Raw genomic sequence first — 13158 nt, 5'->3', positions numbered from 1 at the left:
TTATAATTACTATTTGTAATGTTCATTTAACGTGTGGAATGGTTCTAGAACAAGGGACAGAGGCCTGTAAGTGGGAGTGAGAAAGGAACAGTGCTTCCCCGCCAACCGAGATAAAGACGGTAATTCCCCCCCGGCATGGGAACTGAGTGATAACTGCTCTCTCACGGTGTGGGAGAGAGAACGAGAATGGGAGTCCCCGATTTCGAGGTGAAATTGAAAAGAGACTGATCAGGGGAAGCCCAGAGTTCTGTGTGTAAAAGATTTTTTCATGTGTTGTAACTTGCTCTGTGATTGGCTGATATCTGTAGAGTGAATGAAGCGTGCGTGTGATTGGTCGGTGAGGTCATGTGACGTGGAGGAGACGAGTTCATGAGATCACCAGTCGTCTGTCGAACGCTGGACGAGTAGGTCGCGTTCGATGGCTTCTCGCTAAATTATCATGTAATTTGCGAAGAGATCATTTCACGTTGGTGGTCGGAGCCAGGCCTATATTTAAATCAACCTAAATTTCTTTTTTTTTGTTTTGGATATAACTTAATTAGAAATTGCGGCCACCTTCGTAGGCATGTTGGCTCGGGGCGGAATTCGTTTTCGCTGGGTGCGGTTCTCTTCGAGGTCGCACCATCTTCGTGTACTTGCAGTGAAACATTACTGAAGGACGATATTTTTTCCGGTAAATTCTCATCACGTGAACTACGAGCATCTGTTCGACGGGCATATGTATGTGGAATGAATGAGCAGCCTCTTTTGAAAGTGTTTGGAATCGTCTGTGCAACATTCTATTTAACAAAAAAAAATAAAAACATCAAAATTTGCAATCGGCGTTGAACTGTTTATTTTTGTATATAACGAACCGTTATAACCTCTAAACTTCAAAATTACTACAAAATATATTAAGTGGTAGATTACTATTATTGACAATCAGCCTGTTTAGTAAATTAAAGCATTCAGTTACTATATTTTATTACAACTATGCACACAAGGAAGTACCTTAAATCACAAATGTTGCACTAAATAATATACAACACAAAAATTAAGAATTCATGAAATTCCTTACCTCACCAAGTTGACTAATGCAAAATTCGACAAGATAGGCCTACTCTTTTTCCTTCAGAATTGTCTGTATAAAACTGATGATACAGCAGTTCTGTCCAAAGTTTAATATTAAATATGCAGACAAGAAAATAATATTTTAAAAATACACACACTTGATTAAAAAATATTTTTAAAGACTAAAATTACTTTTGTAGCGTATTTATTTGCTCTTCAATTTTTTGTATTTCCACCTGAGTGTCGGTTACTAACTTTCTTCTCTTTGATTCCAATTCTTTAATTTTTCTTGCCACCTTCACTTTTTTTTCTTGACGCTCAATCTTTGAATTTTCTTCTTTCTGTTTTCTTTCAAGAGCTTGTTTGTACCTCATATGGGCTTGTCTGTAGGAGTTTATCATTGCTTTTGTAACTTCTACTCTCTCTACACCACCAGCTACAGAAACAGCATCAAAAACACAACGCTGGGCGATGAGTGATTCCTCATTCATATTTTCAATGAGGCATTCAGTATTCACCGAGAAACCTCTTTCAAGGTGTGAGTTTCCATGTGAAAGTATTAACAGTTGCTGCACAAAAGATTTCAATTTTTCCCACTTTGAACCTCTAAGAAGCATCATCCAGAAAGAATCTAAACGGGTATCTGACTTATTGTAAGATTTCATCTCTGTTTTGATGAGTACATCATTACAAAATTCTTTGTAGTCTCTGGCAATATCATCTGCTGTATTAATTCCTGCTATCAAATTGCCTTCAGTTAAAATTTCCAAAGCTGAAGAAAGATAGCAGTCACCATTTCCAGCAGCTATAACAGCAGGATTCAAACACTGCAAAGATTTTGTGAGTGGAAATTTAAGTGGCGACCGAAACATAATTTTTGCCACAAGAAGCTGAAAGCAAGTTCTGCAATCTTTGCGAAAAAGTAAGAGCTCTTTCTGGTTGGCTCCATCACATTTCCTAAGAGCCTGTCGTGTAGCATATCCTAAATATACTTCTTCACATCTAAAAAGATTTTCTTTTTTCATTACATCTATATCCTTGAGCTGACAACTTTCAATAATGTCCCTCTTCACAAACTTGAACATAATGTTTTTCATCAAACAAACAATTGCCTTGTAGAGGAAAGGTGCTACTGGGGCATCTGTTTGAAAGTCCCTCAAAAATGGTTCCATTTCTGTGGCCAGAGACTGGAAAAGTGTTAGCTTGGCTAGAAGCAACTTGTCTTTTACTGAAGCAGCAATTATTTGGAAGCTATGACACTCTGGTTCTTTCTTACTTCCTGCAACACATGTGACATACTTGCGAATTCCAGGTAAAATTGAAATTGCTCTAGCTGCTACATTAGCATTTTCCAGCCACCTAATGCCACAGAATTTCAAAGGAAAATTTCTTTCGCCACAAACCTCTACAAAATCTGCACGGCGAGCTGGAACATCTTTAAAAAGATAGTATAGAGCACGCAGAAATTCAATTATATTCCAAGCAGTTCCTTTGATGCCAGCTTTGAAACTGTTGTGCATAACATGAAGGCCACATGAACCCATATCAAGAATTATAGGATCTTCTCTGCCTGGTCTTAATTCTTTAGCCATGTCCCTTTGCAACTTTAAATTTACGTTGGGGCCATCCATTGACAACTGCAAGATACAATTTAGATCTAAACCTTCCAAGGCAGCCTTCAAGCCATTCAACAAGTCAGATGCTGCAGTGTGTTCTAAAAACACTGAATACAAATATCTAGTGGTGATATGATTCTTGGAAGTGTCCCAATAGCGAAGAGATACATCCATCTGTTGTTTCTGGGCTACTTTATTCAGAGACTCATCAAAACCCACCACAAAAAAAATTAACATTTTTTACGTCATGCATTAATTCTTCATGGAAATAATATCCAAGCCCATACACTATTGCATAAGAAGTTTTCGACTTCTGGAATTGTATAGGGGCTGGCACTCGTGCGCTGTATACTTCTTGCTCGCGCTGCACTGCAGCAATAGAACAGTCACGGGAAAGAAGTGATCATAGCACTGCTGCATTGTTTTTTTTTGCCCTATATAGCGTCTATGCACGGTAGCCCATGGGCATAAGCGATCGTGCATTGCCATACACCAGTTTCCCGTTTTCCACGTAAATATTCCGTACATTCCCGCACAATCCCGAGCATTTACACAAACAAGTACATTTCCAGTACTTCCCGGAATTTCCCGATTACTGGACACCCTGTTTCACATTAAAGATGAAGTCCCCGTGCGGAGTAAAAAATTTCATAAAGTTTCTCCACTCAAATTGCAAGCTTTTCGTGATATTATTCAGAAACTTTTGTCTGCAGGAGTGATTTCGCCATCCAAATCAGATTTCAGTACACCTTCCTTTTTGGTTTCAAAGAAGAATAGTTCCGAGTGGCGCTTAGTCCACAACTATAAGCCACTGAATTCTAAGATTATTCCAGATTTGTGGCCCTTACCAACTGTAGAGTGTGCTCTCCAGCAAAGCTAGCATTTTTTCAGTTATTGATCTTAATCAGAGTTTCCATCAGTGCCTCCTAGATCCGAACTGCCGTCGGTTCACAGCCTTTTCCACCCCTTTTGGACATTATGAATACAATCGTATCCCCATGGGTGTGAGTTTCGGGAGTCAGGCACTGAGTCGTGTTTTGGAGCATATACTTAGTGATTAGAAAATTCGCTTCGTTTTCAATTATGTGGACGATATAATAGTTTATAGCAACTCTTTTGACGAGCATATACAACACCTTGCCGAAGTGTTCAGTCAGCTCAGAGCTGCGGGGTTGGCAGTCAACCCCAACAAAATTTCTTTGGCCAGGGATCATGTAAAATTGTTAGGATATGTAATTTCACAGGGTAGTTTACTTATGGACCCTGATAAAATCTCCCCTATTGTCGCCTTCCCTCGGCCTAAAAATCTTAAGGGCGTCCAGCGTTTCTTAGGAATGCTGGGATATTTCTCTCGTTTCATCCCAGACTTTGCTGCCATTTGTGGCCCCTTGAACATCCTTCGCAAAAAAGGTGCGACCTTCGACTGGGGCGAAGCTCAGGAATCCGCCTTTAAAACTATGAAATCGCGCATGGCAACCCCGCCTGTGCTGGTGCTGCCTGACTACGACAGGCGGTTCGCCGTGTATGTCGATGCGTCCTCCATTGCCCTTGGTGCGGTCCTGGGACACATGGAGGAGGGCAAGATTCTACCTATTGCCTTCGCTAGCAGGACCCTCTCTGAGTCGGAACGTCGGCTAGGGACTTATGAAAAAGAGGCTCTTGCTTGTATTTTCGGCCTTGAAAAATTTGAATCATATCTCGATTGCCGTGAATTCGATTTGTACACGGATAATCAGGCACTTAGTTGGCTGTGCAACCATCCGGAGCAGCTTGGGAAGCTGGGTAAATGGATACTAAGGCTACCTCGCTTTCGGTTTGTTATCCACCATGTGAAGGGTAGAGATAACGTGATCGCAGACACTCTGTCACGCATGTTCTCCCCTGAAGAATTTAATGTTGACGATGTCAACTCGTCCGCCCCCAAGGACTTCATTTCCGTTTGTAAGGTGTTCCTTGAATCTTATCTTAATGTCCAGAGTGTCAGCGAGAGGATGATTTTTGTGTACAAATTCGTAAGGATTTACTGAGTGGCGGGTCTGTCCCATTTGTAGAAGAGCGTGGCACAGTTTTCTTCACTGGAAATTCAGGTAGAGCACGCAAAATTGTCGTTCCCTTAAAGCTTAGACCCATGGTGCTCGCCTATTTCCATGCTTCCTTGATTGTGGCCATCTTGGCATTGAGAAAACGTTTCGGAGGATTTCCGCCTACTTGTATTGGCCTACCTTGCGTGATGATGTGCGGCAGTATGTGACGGGTTGTCGCGACTGTCAAATCTCGAAGCCTCCCCACAACTCCAAGGTTGGGCTTTATTGTGCCACTTACGCGCTCGCGTAAGGGAAACGTCTGTCTGTTGGTGTTAGTAGAGATTTTTACGAAGTTCGTAATGCTCTTGCCGCTTAAGAACATGAAGGCCACTTCCATTGTTAAGGCCTTGCGGGACCAAGTCTGGAAGTTTTTTGGTGCTCCCTCTATGCTCGTGTCTGACAATGCCAAATATTTTCAATCTAATTTGTATAAAGACATGTGTTTTGAGTGGGCGATAAAACCCATTTATAGTTCGGCCTATTTCCTGCAGGGGAACCAATCTGAGCGCGTCAACAAAGTGCTGAAGAGCGTCCTAACAGCCTTCTACCGGACAGATCAGACAGTCGGATGCCGATCTTGATTTCATCAATCTTGGCCTGAATTCGGCCAGCCATTCCGCCTCAGGTTTTCCTCCCTCTGTACCCTTCCTGGGTAGAGAATTATCACATCCCCTCCTGAACCTGTGGGGTCTGCCGCCCCTGAATTCTAGTTTGACGGAGGCAGAGTTAGATGATGTTGGATGATGTGGCCTGTAATTTGAATAAGTCTAGGAACGCAGTGGCTAGAGCCTATAATCAGAACAGGAAAGCTCATCGTTTCGCTGTTAAGGACTTAGTGTTGTGTAGGGCACATGTCTTACCTTCTCTTGCAGCGCAGCTCAACACGAAGCTGTTGCCGCCCTACTCCGGCCCCTTTTGCATTGTTAGGTTTTTAGGTGAAAATACTGCTCTGTTGCAGGACCTGAATTGTAAACGCAAATTTAAAAAGGTGCATGTGTCTCAGTTAAAAAAGTATGTTCCAAGCTAATTGTTTACAGGATGGTGCGTGCGCAGCTGCTTGTATTTCGTTTTGTTATTATGTAAATTGTTTTATGGATCCTTGAGTGTGTATGTTCTCGTGAGCGAGACTGCTGCTATGTTATATTTTGGTACTCATGTATAATATAATTATATTAAATTTATTATTATATTATATTATTTACTATATTAAATTTACGTCTTGGCTCGTATAAGTGTTAATTATTACTCATGCTCTATTATTCTTGTTGGTTATAAATACCATAATTATGTATATGCTTATGTTACTCTAAAATCCAGTGCACTGGTTGGTTGATAGTTAGTTTGTGTATTTTTTCTTGGCGGTAGCTTGGCGGCTTCATATCTGTTCACAGCCTGGGTTGGTCCTTCCCTTCCCCCCCCCCCTCTTCGCCCCATCTGCTGCGCTGCTTGTCGACGACACGTGACTAGCGATACCCGCTCTGCTACTTTGCCCTGCCCGAGAGCCCCGTCTTCGCCGATGACTGAGAGTGTGTGCCGCTCAGTCGCTCAGGCATGGATCCGCCTGGTCGAGATGCGACGTCAGTGGAGTCTCTTACTCGATGAGCGGAGCGGCTTGCCGGGACAGTCTTGAGTTCCAAGGAAGACGTAGTTCCTGCTCGGGGACGGTGACATGCTGGTTGCTGCACTCCAGGAGCGCCGTCCTTTGCCACTGCGCGCTGCAAGAGATACTGGATTGGTTCTCATCGAGTGGTGAACCCTCGTCGTGAGCTTCGTCGCTGAACACCATGTCTGTATACTTCGCTCATGGGCAGTTACTGTGAACAATAATTACTCCTGGAGGGCTCTGGGCACAATAGAAGCTTGATTTTTTGTGCGGGCAATAGCCTAACTTTGGGGGCGGGGTTGAAGAGGCTGCGCCGTCTTCTTGAGGTCATGTGCACCGATTTCCCCCCCCCTCCCCCAGGTTGTGTGACGTCGGCGCTCTCCCACCTGCATTCACAGAGCCGCGACTGAAGCGCCATCTATGTTTTTTATATAAGGGTGCGAGGCACTAGGCCTCGGGTCTGTCGCTTCGCTGTCGCCTTCCCTGCCTGCGGGTACTGGTCGTCTGGGCCCCGTCATGGTCGGTAATTGACTTCTCGTTGCTTCTTTGCTTGTTGTAGCCATGTTTGGCGAACGTAACGTAACGGGCTCTGTTACCAGTAAATTTTAGTCCATTTCTAGAGCTAACTATTAACCCTTTACATAGTCTTACGTTGGGAACAACCCGATACCTTGCCGACTATAAACGTTGCTGATATTAGCTTTGCAATGTGGCCCCGCGGGATTGCCTATTACTAGGGACCCCAGAAAATGGTAAATAAAACTGGCTCATTTCGGTGTAAAAAAAATGACAAAAGCGGTGCAAAAAATCGGTGTAAAAATAAGCAAGCGGTGCTAAAAATCGGTGTAAAAATTTGGTGAAATACATTAAATTAAACATAAAATGCACTCAGTTGGCAAACACTAAAAAGTTTTTAGTGTTTCTAGTTTTCTTCTTGGTCTTGTCTCCTTTACAACATCAAATGGTGCTTAACTACTGCGCACACACAAAATAATAAAACATTTTTTAAAAATGCAATAAAAATACTGAACCACAGTACCTTGAAAATATTTATTTAACCAGGTCCACATGTTTGGGTCATCTGCTTTTTCCAAAGGTATGTTTGCCCCCACCATCATTTCAACAAAGTCAATTATAAATTGTTGTTTGTTTACAACTATGTTTTTAGAAGTTTGCAAAGCAGCTCCTATAGACGTCTGTTTTGCAGTACCGGTAGTCGACGTTGATGCCGCACATAATTTTTTTTTATGAGTTGCGTTAGAAACGTGTTTTAGGCATGTGTCTCGACGCATCCAGTCCACACGAACGTTGCAAAACTTACACATTATTATCTTATCCTTAACATCAAATATATAAAATCCTTCCTGCTTCATCTCTCGTTCTCGATCGAAAACCGTAACTATTTTCGGCATATTAACACAAAAATAAGCAAAATAAGCATCTAGTTAGATGCTTGGAAATTAATACAGAGTAACCGAGACGTCATAAAAAAAAACACTACTGCAAGCTGCACCGTAAAAACATTTATGCCGTAGTGGCACGCACACGAAAAAATATTGTGTTCGGCCAGAATGAAACTATTATGTATGCGTAAATATTGTGTTCGCTTCTGTGCGCTAGAATTTTTGAGAACTAATACCAACTACACGAAAATTGTGTTCGTAATGCTGCTACTTAGCGGCAACGTAAATATACATGTTTGCCGCCATGTTGGAACTACAATCGATTTCGTTACGCGATATCAATACAATCGATAGTAAGATTATTTACAGTATCCGACCAATGTAAACATTCTTGGTAACGGAAATTACGTGGATTTTGCGCAAAGTTTCGTGTTTTGTGAAAAAATAGCAGATTTCGTGAAAAAGGTGAAATAGTGCCCAGTTTTGCGGTATTTCGTGTATTTCGCGGTTCACCATTTTCTGGGGTCCCTACCTATGTATCTGCTGTTTGTTTGAGATTGCCATTATAAAGACGTTAAAGTCACTCTACTTACCTTATTTAAAGAAATAAATACAGTAGAACCCTGTTATAATGAATCTGAAGGGAGTAGTATATATGTTCACTATAGAGGGGAAACTTTATATCTGGGAAAACTTTTATATTGGCAATACATGCTCAAAAGCATAATCTTAACTATACATAGGCCTAAGCCAAGAAAAGAACGAATGAAAATACTCAAAGCAACAGTTTTATCAGCAAATGCAGATATTATTTTTAATACACTACACATGTACAAACTTTCTAGTAATGGTTCTTCGACATCGGCGTATTTTACTTTTTTCAGGCGTTTAATACTCTGTGACGTATTCGCAGCTTGAGAAAGAAGATTGTTCAGCTTGTTTAATATTGTATTTAATGTGGATGTTGCAATTCCCAGTTCCTATGATATTAAGGCCCGTTCCACAATGACACGGAAACGGAGACGGAACACGGAAACGAAGACGGATTTCACGGAACAGAGCTTCTACAATAGCACGCAAACGGAGACGGATCCGTACGGACCTGCTCAGCAGTGCTGAAGTCTTCCGTTTACGTTACTCCGTTAGACCAATAGGAGCACGTTATTTATTCACTGCAGCTGTCAAGCTACAGTTGCGCGTTCATGCATGTTATTTATGATATTAGTTTTGACTAATGTTGGTGTCTTTTTTCTCGACTACTTTTTTTATGTGTGAACAACAAAACAAGATTTGTTTTGAATTTTGAATTGTGCACGTGGGTTTCATCATGACGAATTTTGATGAACTTTTAATTTTCATGGTTAAAGATATACCTGCTATATAGGTATAACAAGACGGAGAAGGACTACTTTACCACCGCCACAACGCAAAAAAAAAAAAAAAAAAATCGACTTACTACATTACCAAGTTAACAACCATACATTTCGATCTAACAGGTAGTTCACTTGATACTCGTAGTTTTCAGTTACGTCACGCTCGCTCTTTCTTATTGGCCAAGATTTCTTACGGGTCCGTGTATTGTAGAACGAGAAAAATACGGACGGAACGGAACAATACTCGGTTTTCGTCTCCGTTTCCGTCTGTTCCGTTTCCGTGTCATTGTGGAACAGGCGTAACACGTGTGGGACAGTGGGTTTTTTAATAATGTCTAGTTTATCTCGCACAGATAATGCCTTACGTTTTTTAACGTGTTTTTCGCCCCTTTTTTATGTACGTATTTCTTATTGAAGCACATTTGCAGCTTAATAACACGAAATTCTTTTTACCGTCAAAAGTAAATAAACAAAAAATAACGAGTCTGGCGCATCAAAGATCACTACGTATCGCTGTTGCTAAAGCTGGAACGAAAATTTCTTACTTTCTATGGAAAAAATTTAGTCCACAGAGTTCTATCTAGTGGTAGTCTTACGAACCTTACTCGATCAAAATGTCCGAAACGTGAACGATAAAAATGAGACGTAAAAATATTGAATTTGCTGTTATAATGTACATACGTATTTGTGTGGCGGTAATTTATGTTTAATTTTGATAACTTAATAAATGTACAAGCGTTCGCCCATTCTTTAACTATGCAGGGAAGACTATTTTTTATTTTCACAAAACTGAGCACCATTTCTGGCTACACGTAGCCTACCGAGGCCACTCGATTACGACTTGTTTATAATATGAACAGTGGACACTCGAGTAGCATATTGCGGAGAAAAACGTTAATGTGATCCAGAATAGACGTTTTGTGAAAAAAAAAACTTATAATTATATGAAAATATTTGAGATAAATGTGCATTATGTCGGTAAAATTTGTTCGTAGTACACGGGAAAACGTATCAACATTGACAAAAGTTGTGCGCTATATCCAATAAATTAATACATAACCTCACATCATTTTGCCGGGACCGAAACGGAAATTCACAATAAACGGGAATTCATTATAGGCGGGTTCACTATAAATGGGTTCTACTGTATAATAATTGTTTTAAATGTGCCTATGATCTGATTCAACTCAACCTCAGAAGCTTCTGTGTGTTCCATCTAGCTGGAATCATTCAATTTAATCATTTCAATTTATTCATTTCAATTTAATTTGGTGTCTTCGTGCGCAAGTTTGTAAGGTGGTGCGTCTCGTACCCAGCACACTGCAGATGGCCACTACTTTGAGCAGTTGCTCCGTTTTTTGGCACTGTACAGCATTCCTTCCCCTCCTTTCCCCTCCCCTCTCCAACTTCCCCTTCCTACCCACCTCTTGCTCTCTTCCCCGCCGCCTCACCAGCGCTCTCTGTCGGAGTGTTTTCCCGGCCCATATATTGCCCGGCCCCTACTGTACTCCTGGCAGTCGTTCGGTCTCTGGACTCAAAGGCTGTCACTGCGGCGATGGCTCTGCGTTCCGGTATGTACTCGGCTGTGAAACTTAACGTCTGTTTTTAAGTATTGTTCTTGCTTGCGCGTTGTGGCCGCACCGTCATTTTTTTATTGCTGCCCTGTTATATGTAATCGCCACCAATGTTTGGACCCTTCAGGTCATTTGATTTGGGTTTGTTTTGCTCATGCCGAGTACTGCCCGTAGCATGTTGTAACATTTCTGCGGCTGTATATGGGCATGCCACGATGGCATTGGACAATTCTTGTCAAGCCGCATTATAAGTTCTCTCTTGATTCGCCTTCAGCTTTTTTCGCCTAGCAGCCCATATTACTTGTTCTGCTACTTTACAGCGCTTTGCCACCATGTACGCTTTACACTTGCTTACCTTGTTTTATATGTGTGAATGATTGTATTTATTTCGCGTCCCGCGGGAGCGAATTAGAATTTGCCCCAATGAGAATTAAAAGCTGTTTTATAAACTGTAATCTTATTATAAACTTTTATAAGCTTGCATGAATAAAATTCTATTTTTGGTATTTCTATTTATATTTCTAATTATGGTATTTTTTCTAAAGCTTTATATTTTTGCTTTGCACCAGCTTCCCACTGTCATTGGGTTTTAATTAGTGGTGCACCGATGCGGATACCGATGAATCGTAATCTGCGATTATGGGTACTTCCCGATTAATCGTAATCGGAGATTATCTTAACGATTACTTTGCCGATTATCTACGTCCCGGCGTAATTAAGTAGGTTTTTACCTTGTAATATTTTGTTACACATTTAAGGACGAAATACGGTAATATTTGTATATATTACAAAATTCATCCAACTCCATCATATGATTACAGATATTTCGTTAAGTTTAATAAATCTCATTGCCTAGAACTATAAAAAATACATTTTTCCTACACGTTTATTTACGTTTCATCTTTTGTTCCGTCTTTTGTTTAGTGGCCTTGCACATTACCTATAGCCAGAGACGTAAAATAGATGGCACGCAATCAAAATACCACAAGCAGTTGCAGTGGATTCTATGACAATCAATCTTTTCAAATCGTAGTAGCGGTTCAAAATCGTGGTCCCGATACCTTCTAGAGTTTAGCACTGCGTTTTACAAACTCGTTATGGGCGTCTTTGGTAACATTATCCGTTGTGTTATTTGTATGTGATGTGAAAAGTGAAAAAGTATTTATAATTTTATATATTCAGTCAACATAAATAAAATCACATGTGCTAGAATTGGTTTTGAGTCATTTTTATATAATTATAGTGAGATGGCGAGTAGGGAGAAAAAAAGTGAAGTGTGGAAAATTTTTCTATAAACTCAAGTGAATAAAATAAAGCAACATGTTTACATTGATAAACGGTAATTTCTCGATGCAACCTTATGTGATAGTCGATAATAATGCTTGTTTTCCGCAACAAAAACTTACCCATTGTAAATTACAATTATTAGACTGTAGTTCAAGTTGTTGACAATAACAAATATAAATAGAAGTTAATTTAATTTACACTTTGCATTGACTTAATAGTGTATTTTATATATTTTTATACTGTTATTATAACTGTATTCTCAATTTTACCTAAATTCACATGGGAATAAAAAAATTTTGTGTGCATTATTACACTTAAAAAAATTTGTCCATTATAATCGGTAACTGAATCGGTATCTGCCGATTATTGCTCTCATAATCGGTAATTGAATCGGTAATCGGTAAAGTCATATCGGTGCACCACAAGTTTTAATGTAAAAACCCCCCTGTTTTTGTCTATGTTAGTTGTAGTCGACTGGACTTGTCTCCAATCGGCTTCAACTTATGTCACTTACAATTAATCTTATAAGATGGCAAATAATTAACTACACTTAAAGAAATGTCAATTCCCCAGTCACTCGTTCCACACGCCTCGCTGGGCCGCACCTCTGGCGCAACTCTCGCCGCAGCACCCATCGCGGGTCTCCGCCGCGGGACTCCGTCGTCACACTCCGCCGCAGCCGACGCACTTCCCCTTCGCAGAGATTCCACTCGACGACTCGCTCGCAACTTCGTTCGGGACTCCGCCGCGCCCGCGACTCTATCGCCCAGAAACTTTGCCGCGGGAAAACTCCCGACTTCACTCACTCACTCACTCACTCCCTGCCCTGGAACCTTCGTCCAAGGACTTCGCCACTCTGCCGCACTCGCGGCGCTATTGCCCGAAAGCTCCGCTGCGAGAGAACTCCCGACTGAACACTCCGAACTCCACTGACTCCACCAATGACGTCCTCTGGCATATATATAGGCCCTGGCGCAATTCCAGAACTCACGTGCCGGCGGCTTGTGTAACTCCGCAGCTGGCAGGTTTCGGATGTCAAACTAACAGTGTCGCGCGTGGGGAGCGGAGGGCTAGAGGGAGAAAGTGGCGACCCAGGTGCACACGGCACATCTCATGTCACGGCGTGCACCTGCGCGTGACGCGGCCTTGCTCACGTTCGTAACAATAT

At 41.3% G+C, this 13158-nt stretch overlaps 1 protein-coding gene across 1 annotated transcript in view; it reads right to left on the bottom strand.

The window, feature by feature from the left end:
* Window positions 1–13158, bottom strand: part of LOC134537923 (isocitrate dehydrogenase [NADP], mitochondrial-like) — a 54095-nt gene that overhangs the window by 18063 nt on the left and 22874 nt on the right. The window lies entirely within an intron of this gene.

This window comes from Bacillus rossius, chromosome 12, assembly GCF_032445375.1.
Source record: "Bacillus rossius redtenbacheri isolate Brsri chromosome 12, Brsri_v3, whole genome shotgun sequence".
NCBI lineage: Eukaryota > Metazoa > Arthropoda > Insecta > Phasmatodea > Bacillidae > Bacillus > Bacillus rossius.
The sequence above is the reverse complement of the archived record's forward strand: the minus strand, read 5'-3'. Positions and strand labels throughout refer to the sequence as shown.